We start from the raw sequence: 10297 nt of genomic DNA, 5'->3' as shown, positions 1-10297 counted from the left end.
TAGGAAACATAATTCTCTACAAAAAAGGTCTCTTAACATTTTGCCATAGCTCGCTTGGTTTCCGAGATATTTGCAGATATATCTCAAGGGAAGGGGCCTGACGGACATATTTCGAGATATTTCTTCTTCTTGTTGTTCTTCTTCTGCACAGCTAAGCTGGAAGTGGCATTTGCAGCTCGCAATAGTGCTGAATTATCTCAAAGAAAGGGGCCACGGTGTTTCTGTATCTCTATTATGTTGGTGCGGCTTCGGAACTTTTAAATATTTCGATATATCTCGAAAACTACGCTTCTGATCAAAAAATATCATAGAACGTAAATTGTAGGAAACATTATTCTCTACAAAAAAGGTCTCTTAACATTTTGCCATAGCTCGCTTCGTTTCCGAGATATTTGCAGATTTATCTCAAGGGAAGGGTCCTGATGGACATATTTCGAGATATTTCTTCTTCTTGTTGTTCTTCTTCTGCACAGCTAAACTGGAAGTGGCATTTCCAGCTCGCAATCGTGCAGAGTTATCTCAAAGAAAGGGGCCACGGTGTTTCTGTATCTCTATTATGTTGGTGCGGCTTCGGAACTTTTAAATATCTTGATATATCTCGAGAACTACGCCTCTGATCGAAAAATATCATAGAACATAAAAAGTAGGAAACTTAATTCTCTACAAAAAAGGTGTCTTAACATTTTGCCATAGCTCGCTTCGTTTCCGAGATATTTGCAGATTTATCTCGAGGGAAGGGGCCTGACGGACATATTTCGAGATATTTCTTCTTCTTGTTGTTCTTCTTCTGCACAGCTAAGCTGGAAGTGGCATTTGCAGCGCGCAATAGTGCAGAGTTATCTCAAAGAAAGGGGCCACGGTGTTTCTGTATCTCTATTATGTTGGTGCGGCTTCGGAACTTTTAAATATCTTGATATATCTCGAGAACTACGCATCTGATCAAAAAATATCATAGAAGATAAAAAGTAGGAAACTTAATTCTCTACAAAAAAGGTCTCTTAACATTTCGCCATAGCTCGCTTCGTTTCCGAGATATTTGCAGATTTATCTCAAGGGAAGGGGCCTGTCGGACATATTTCGAGATATTTCTTCTTCTTGTTGTTCTTCTTCTGCACAGCTAAGCTGGAAGTGGCATTTGCGGCTCGCACTAGTGCAGAGTTATCTCAAAGAAAGGGGCCACGGTGTTTCTGTATCTCTATTATGTTGGTGCGGCTTCGGAACTTTTAAATATCTCGATATATCTCGAAAACTACGCTTCTGATCAAAAAATATCATAGAACGTAAATTGTAGGAAACATTATTCTCTACAAAAAAGGTCTCTTAACATTTTGCCATAGCTCGCTTCGTTTCCGAGATATTTGCAGATTTATCTCAAGGGAAGGGGCCTGACGGACATATTTCGAGATATTTCTTCTTCTTGTTGTTCTTCTTCTGCACAGCTAAGCTGGAAGTGGCATTTGCGGCTCGCACTAGTGCAGAGTTATCTCAAAGAAAGGGGCCACGGTGTTTCTGTATCCCTATTATGTTGGTGCGGCTTCGGAACTTTTAAATATCTCGATATATCTCGAAAACTACGCTTCTGACCAAAAAATATCATGGAACCTAAATTGTAGGAAACATAATTCTGTACAAAAAAGGTCTCTTAACATTTTGCCATAGCTCGCTTCGTTTCCGAGATATTTGCAGATATATCTCAAGGGAAGGGGCCTGACGGACATATTTCGAGATATTTCTTCTTCTTGTTGTTCTTCTTCTGCACAGCTAAGCTGGAAGTGGCATTTGCAGCTCGCAATAGTGCAGAGTTATCTCAAAGAAAGGGGCCACGGTGTTTCTGTATCTCTATTATGTTGGTGCGGCTTCGGAACTTTTAAATATCTTGATATATCTCGAGAACTACGCATCTGATCAAAAAATATCATAGAAGATAAAAAGTAGGAAACTTAATTCTCTACAAAAAAGGTCTCTTAACATTTCGCCATAGCTCGCTTCGTTTCCGAGATATTTGCAGATTTATCTCAAGGGAAGGGGCCTGTCGGACATATTTCGAGATATTTCTTCTTCTTGTTGTTCTTCTTCTGCACAGCTAAGCTGGAAGTGGCATTTGCGGCTCGCACTAGTGCAGAGTTATCTCAAAGAAAGGGGCCACGGTGTTTATGTATCTCTATTATGTTGGTGCGGCTTCGGAACTTTTAAATATCTCGATATATCTCGAAAACTACGCATCTGATCAAAAAATATGATAGAACATAAATTGTAGGAAACATAATTCTCTACAAAAAACGTCTCTTAACATTTTGCCATAGCTCGCTTCGTTTCCGAGATATTTGCAGATTCAGCTCAAAGGAACGGGCCTGACGGACATATTTCGAGATATTTCTTCTTCTTGTTGTTCTTCTTCTGCACAGCTAAGCTGGAAGTGGCATTTGCGGCTCGCACTAGTGCAGAGTTATCTCAAAGAAAGGGGCCACGGTGTTTCTGTATCCCTATTATGTTGGTGCGGCTTCGGAACTTTTAAATATCTCGATATATCTCGAAAACTACGCTTCTGATCAAAAAATATCATAGGACATGAATTGTTGGAAACATAATTCTCTACAAAAAACGTCTCTTAACATTTTGCCATAGCTCGCTTCGTTTCCGAGATATTTGCAGATTCAGCTCAAAGGAACTGGCCTGACGGACATATTTCGAGATATTTCTTCTTCTTGTTGTTCTTCCTCTGCACAGCTAAGCTGGAAGTGGCATTTGCAGCTCGCAATAGTGCAGAGTTATCTCAAAGAAAGGGGCCACGGTGTTTCTGTATCTCTATTATGTTGGTGCGGCTTCGGAACTTTTAAATATCTTGATATATCTCGAGAACTACGCATCTGATCAAAAAATATCATAGAACATAAAAAGTAGGAAACTTAATTCTCTACAAAAAAGGTCTCTTAACATTTCGCCATAGCTCGCTTCGTTTCCGAGATATTTGCAGATTTATCTCAAGGGAAGGGGCCTGACGGACATATTTCGAGATATTTCTTCTTCTTGTTGTTCTTCTTCTGCACAGCTAAGCTGGAAGTGGCATTTGCGGCTCGCACTAGTGCAGAGTTATCTCAAAGAAAGGGGCCACGGTGTTTCTGTATCCCTATTATGTTGGTGCGGCTTCGGAACTTTTAAATATCTCGATATATCTCGAAAACTACGCTTCTGATCAAAAAATATCATAGAACATAAATTGTAGGAAACATAATTCTCTACAAAAAACGTCTCTTAACATTTTGCCATAGCTCGCTTCGTTTCCGAGATATTTGCAGATTCAGCTCAAAGGAACTGGCCTGACGGACATATTTCGAGATATTTCTTCTTCTTGTTGTTCTTCCTCTGCACAGCTAAGCTGGAAGTGGCATTAGCAGCTCGCAATAGTGCAGAGTTATCTCAAAGAAAGGGGCCACGGTGTTTCTGTATCTCTATTATGTTGGTGCGGCTTCGGAACTTTTAAATATCTTGATATATCTCGAGAACTACGCATCTGATCAAAAAATATCGTAGAAGATAAAAAGTAGGAAACTTAATTCTCTACAAAAAAGGTCTCTTAACATTTCGCCATAGCTCGCTTCGTTTCCGAGATATTTGCAGATTTATCTCAAGGGAAGGGGCCTGACGGACATATTTCGAGATATTTCTTCTTCTTGTTGTTCTTCTTCTGCACAGCTAAGCTGGAAGTGGCATTTGCGGCTCGCACTAGTGCAGAGTTATCTCAAAGAAAGGGGCCACGGTGTTTCTGTATCCCTATTATGTTGGTGCGGCTTCGGAACTTTTAAATATCTCGATATATCTCGAAAACTACGCTTCTGATCAAAAAATATCATAGACCATAAATTGTAGGAAACATAATTCTCTACAAAAAACGTCTCTTAACATTTTGCCATAGCTCGCTTCGTTTCCGAGATATTTGCAGATTCAGCTCAAAGGAACTAGCCTGACGGACATATTTCGAGATATTTCTTCTTCTTGTTGTTCTTCCTCTGCACAGCTAAGCTGGAAGTGGCATTAGCAGCTCGCAATAGTGCAGAGTTATCTCAAAGAAAGGGGCCACGGTGTTTCTGTATCTCTATTATGTTGGTGCGGCTTCGGAACTTTTAAATATCTTGATATATCTCGAGAACTACGCATCTGATCAAAAAATATCATAGAACATAAAAAGTAGGAAACTTAATTCTCTACAAAAAAGGTCTCTTAACATTTCGCCATAGCTCGCTTCGTTTCCGAGATATTTGCAGATTTATCTCAAGGGAAGGGGCCTAACGGACATATTTCGAGATATTTCTTCTTCTTGTTGTCCTTCTTCTGCACAGCTAAACTGGAAGTGGCATTTCCAGCTCGCAATAGTGCAGAGTTATCTCAAAGAGAGGGGCCACGGTGTTTCTGTATCTCTATTATGTTGGTGCGGCTTCGGAACTTTTAAATATCTTGATATATCTCGAGAACTACGCATCTGATCAAAAAATATCATAGAAGATAAAAAGTAGGAAACTTAATTCTCTACAAAAAAGGTCTCTTAACATTTTGCCATAGCTCGCTTCGTTTCCGAGATATTTGTAGATTTATCTCAAGGAAAGGGGCCTGACGGACATATTTCGAGATATTTCTTCTTCTTGTTGTTCTTCTTCTGCACAGCTAAGCTGGAAGTGGCATTTGCGGCTCGCACTAGTGCAGAGTTATCTCAAAGAAAGGGGCCACGGTGTTTCTGTATCCCTATTATGTTGGTGCGGCTTCGGAACTTTTAAATATCTCGATATATCTCGAAAACTACGCTTCTGATCAAAAAATATCATAGAACATAAATTGTAGGAAACAGAATTCTCTACAAAAAAGGTCTCTTAACATTTTGCCATAGCTCGCTTCGTTTCCGAGATATTTGCAGATATATCTCAAGGGAAGGGGCCTGACGGACATATTTCGAGATATTTCTTCTTCTTGTTGTTCTTCTTCTGCACAGCTAAGCTGGAAGTGGCATTTACAGCTCGCAATAGTGCAGAGTTATCTCAAAGAAAGGGGCCACGGTGTTTCTGTATCTCTATTATGTTGGTGCGGCTTCGGAACTTTTAAATATCTTGATATATCTCGAGAACTACGCTTCTGATCAAAAAATATCATAGAACATAGAAAGTAGGAAACTTAATTCTCTACAAAAAAGGTCTCTTAACATTTTGCCATAGCTCGCTTCGTTTCCGAGATATTTGCAGATTTATCTCAAGGGAAGGGGCCTGACGGACATATTTCGAGATATTTCTTCTTCTTGTTGTTCTTCTTCTGCACAGCTAAGCTGGAAGTGGCATTTGCGGCTCGCACTAGTGCAGAGTTATCTCAAAGAAAGGGGCCACGGTGTTTCTGTATCCCTATTATGTTGGTGCGGCTTCGGAACTTTTAAATATCTCGATATATCTCGAAAACTACGCTTCTGATCAAAAAATATCATAGAACATAAATTGTAGGAAACAGAATTCTCTACAAAAAAGGTCTCTTAACATTTTGCCATAGCTCGCTTCGTTTCCGAGATATTTGCAGATATATCTCAAGGGAAGGGGCCTGACGGACATATTTCGAGATATTTCTTCTTCTTGTTGTTCTTCTTCTGCACAGCTAAGCTGGAAGTGGCATTTGCGGCTCGCACTAGTGCAGAGTTATCTCAAAGAAAGGGGCCACGGTGTTTCTGTATCTCTATTATGTTGGTGCGGCTTCGGAACTTTTAAATATCTCGATATATCTCGAAAACTACGCTTCTGACCAAAAAATATCATAGAACCTAAATTGTAGGAAACATAATTCTCTACAAAAAAGGTCTCTTAACATTTTGCCATAGCTCGCTTGGTTTCCGAGATATTTGCAGATATATCTCAAGGGAAGGGGCCTGACGGACATATTTCGAGATATTTCTTCTTCTTGTTGTTCTTCTTCTGCACAGCTAAGCTGGAAGTGGCATTTGCAGCTCGCAATAGTGCTGAATTATCTCAAAGAAAGGGGCCACGGTGTTTCTGTATCTCTATTATGTTGGTGCGGCTTCGGAACTTTTAAATATTTCGATATATCTCGAAAACTACGCTTCTGATCAAAAAATATCATAGAACGTAAATTGTAGGAAACATTATTCTCTACAAAAAAGGTCTCTTAACATTTTGCCATAGCTCGCTTCGTTTCCGAGATATTTGCAGATTTATCTCAAGGGAAGGGTCCTGATGGACATATTTCGAGATATTTCTTCTTCTTGTTGTTCTTCTTCTGCACAGCTAAACTGGAAGTGGCATTTCCAGCTCGCAATCGTGCAGAGTTATCTCAAAGAAAGGGGCCACGGTGTTTCTGTATCTCTATTATGTTGGTGCGGCTTCGGAACTTTTAAATATCTTGATATATCTCGAGAACTACGCCTCTGATCGAAAAATATCATAGAACATAAAAAGTAGGAAACTTAATTCTCTACAAAAAAGGTCTCTTAACATTTTGCCATAGCTCGCTTCGTTTCCGAGATATTTGCAGATTTATCTCGAGGGAAGGGGCCTGACGGACATATTTCGAGATATTTCTTCTTCTTGTTGTTCTTCTTCTGCACAGCTAAGCTGGAAGTGGCATTTGCAGCGCGCAATAGTGCAGAGTTATCTCAAAGAAAGGGGCCACGGTGTTTCTGTATCTCTATTATGTTGGTGCGGCTTCGGAACTTTTAAATATCTTGATATATCTCGAGAACTACGCATCTGATCAAAAAATATCATAGAAGATAAAAAGTAGGAAACTTAATTCTCTACAAAAAAGGTCTCTTAACATTTCGCCATAGCTCGCTTCGTTTCCGAGATATTTGCAGATTTATCTCAAGGGAAGGGGCCTGTCGGACATATTTCGAGATATTTCTTCTTCTTGTTGTTCTTCTTCTGCACAGCTAAGCTGGAAGTGGCATTTGCGGCTCGCACTAGTGCAGAGTTATCTCAAAGAAAGGGGCCACGGTGTTTCTGTATCTCTATTATGTTGGTGCGGCTTCGGAACTTTTAAATATCTCGATATATCTCGAAAACTACGCTTCTGATCAAAAAATATCATAGAACGTAAATTGTAGGAAACATTATTCTCTACAAAAAAGGTCTCTTAACATTTTGCCATAGCTCGCTTCGTTTCCGAGATATTTGCAGATTTATCTCAAGGGAAGGGGCCTGACGGACATATTTCGAGATATTTCTTCTTCTTGTTGTTCTTCTTCTGCACAGCTAAGCTGGAAGTGGCATTTGCGGCTCGCACTAGTGCAGAGTTATCTCAAAGAAAGGGGCCACGGTGTTTCTGTATCCCTATTATGTTGGTGCGGCTTCGGAACTTTTAAATATCTCGATATATCTCGAAAACTACGCTTCTGACCAAAAAATATCATGGAACCTAAATTGTAGGAAACATAATTCTGTACAAAAAAGGTCTCTTAACATTTTGCCATAGCTCGCTTCGTTTCCGAGATATTTGCAGATATATCTCAAGGGAAGGGGCCTGACGGACATATTTCGAGATATTTCTTCTTCTTGTTGTTCTTCTTCTGCACAGCTAAGCTGGAAGTGGCATTTGCAGCTCGCAATAGTGCAGAGTTATCTCAAAGAAAGGGGCCACGGTGTTTCTGTATCTCTATTATGTTGGTGCGGCTTCGGAACTTTTAAATATCTTGATATATCTCGAGAACTACGCATCTGATCAAAAAATATCATAGAAGATAAAAAGTAGGAAACTTAATTCTCTACAAAAAAGGTCTCTTAACATTTCGCCATAGCTCGCTTCGTTTCCGAGATATTTGCAGATTTATCTCAAGGGAAGGGGCCTGTCGGACATATTTCGAGATATTTCTTCTTCTTGTTGTTCTTCTTCTGCACAGCTAAGCTGGAAGTGGCATTTGCGGCTCGCACTAGTGCAGAGTTATCTCAAAGAAAGGGGCCACGGTGTTTATGTATCTCTATTATGTTGGTGCGGCTTCGGAACTTTTAAATATCTCGATATATCTCGAAAACTACGCATCTGATCAAAAAATATGATAGAACATAAATTGTAGGAAACATAATTCTCTACAAAAAACGTCTCTTAACATTTTGCCATAGCTCGCTTCGTTTCCGAGATATTTGCAGATTCAGCTCAAAGGAACGGGCCTGACGGACATATTTCGAGATATTTCTTCTTCTTGTTGTTCTTCTTCTGCACAGCTAAGCTGGAAGTGGCATTTGCGGCTCGCACTAGTGCAGAGTTATCTCAAAGAAAGGGGCCACGGTGTTTCTGTATCCCTATTATGTTGGTGCGGCTTCGGAACTTTTAAATATCTCGATATATCTCGAAAACTACGCTTCTGATCAAAAAATATCATAGGACATGAATTGTTGGAAACATAATTCTCTACAAAAAACGTCTCTTAACATTTTGCCATAGCTCGCTTCGTTTCCGAGATATTTGCAGATTCAGCTCAAAGGAACTGGCCTGACGGACATATTTCGAGATATTTCTTCTTCTTGTTGTTCTTCCTCTGCACAGCTAAGCTGGAAGTGGCATTTGCAGCTCGCAATAGTGCAGAGTTATCTCAAAGAAAGGGGCCACGGTGTTTCTGTATCTCTATTATGTTGGTGCGGCTTCGGAACTTTTAAATATCTTGATATATCTCGAGAACTACGCATCTGATCAAAAAATATCATAGAACATAAAAAGTAGGAAACTTAATTCTCTACAAAAAAGGTCTCTTAACATTTCGCCATAGCTCGCTTCGTTTCCGAGATATTTGCAGATTTATCTCAAGGGAAGGGGCCTGACGGACATATTTCGAGATATTTCTTCTTCTTGTTGTTCTTCTTCTGCACAGCTAAGCTGGAAGTGGCATTTGCGGCTCGCACTAGTGCAGAGTTATCTCAAAGAAAGGGGCCACGGTGTTTCTGTATCCCTATTATGTTGGTGCGGCTTCGGAACTTTTAAATATCTCGATATATCTCGAAAACTACGCTTCTGATCAAAAAATATCATAGAACATAAATTGTAGGAAACATAATTCTCTACAAAAAACGTCTCTTAACATTTTGCCATAGCTCGCTTCGTTTCCGAGATATTTGCAGATTCAGCTCAAAGGAACTGGCCTGACGGACATATTTCGAGATATTTCTTCTTCTTGTTGTTCTTCCTCTGCACAGCTAAGCTGGAAGTGGCATTAGCAGCTCGCAATAGTGCAGAGTTATCTCAAAGAAAGGGGCCACGGTGTTTCTGTATCTCTATTATGTTGGTGCGGCTTCGGAACTTTTAAATATCTTGATATATCTCGAGAACTACGCATCTGATCAAAAAATATCGTAGAAGATAAAAAGTAGGAAACTTAATTCTCTACAAAAAAGGTCTCTTAACATTTCGCCATAGCTCGCTTCGTTTCCGAGATATTTGCAGATTTATCTCAAGGGAAGGGGCCTGACGGACATATTTCGAGATATTTCTTCTTCTTGTTGTTCTTCTTCTGCACAGCTAAGCTGGAAGTGGCATTTGCGGCTCGCACTAGTGCAGAGTTATCTCAAAGAAAGGGGCCACGGTGTTTCTGTATCCCTATTATGTTGGTGCGGCTTCGGAACTTTTAAATATCTCGATATATCTCGAAAACTACGCTTCTGATCAAAAAATATCATAGACCATAAATTGTAGGAAACATAATTCTCTACAAAAAACGTCTCTTAACATTTTGCCATAGCTCGCTTCGTTTCCGAGATATTTGCAGATTCAGCTCAAAGGAACTAGCCTGACGGACATATTTCGAGATATTTCTTCTTCTTGTTGTTCTTCCTCTGCACAGCTAAGCTGGAAGTGGCATTAGCAGCTCGCAATAGTGCAGAGTTATCTCAAAGAAAGGGGCCACGGTGTTTCTGTATCTCTATTATGTTGGTGCGGCTTCGGAACTTTTAAATATCTTGATATATCTCGAGAACTACGCATCTGATCAAAAAATATCATAGAACATAAAAAGTAGGAAACTTAATTCTCTACAAAAAAGGTCTCTTAACATTTCGCCATAGCTCGCTTCGTTTCCGAGATATTTGCAGATTTATCTCAAGGGAAGGGGCCTAACGGACATATTTCGAGATATTTCTTCTTCTTGTTGTCCTTCTTCTGCACAGCTAAACTGGAAGTGGCATTTCCAGCTCGCAATAGTGCAGAGTTATCTCAAAGAGAGGGGCCACGGTGTTTCTGTATCTCTATTATGTTGGTGCGGCTTCGGAACTTTTAAATATCTTGATATATCTCGAGAACTACGCATCTGATCAAAAAATATCATAGAAGA

This window comes from Osmia lignaria, unplaced genomic scaffold (genome assembly GCF_051020975.1).
Source record: "Osmia lignaria lignaria isolate PbOS001 unplaced genomic scaffold, iyOsmLign1 scaffold0002, whole genome shotgun sequence".
In the NCBI taxonomy this organism is placed as follows: domain Eukaryota; kingdom Metazoa; phylum Arthropoda; class Insecta; order Hymenoptera; family Megachilidae; genus Osmia; species Osmia lignaria.
Note: the sequence above shows the minus strand (reverse complement) of the source record.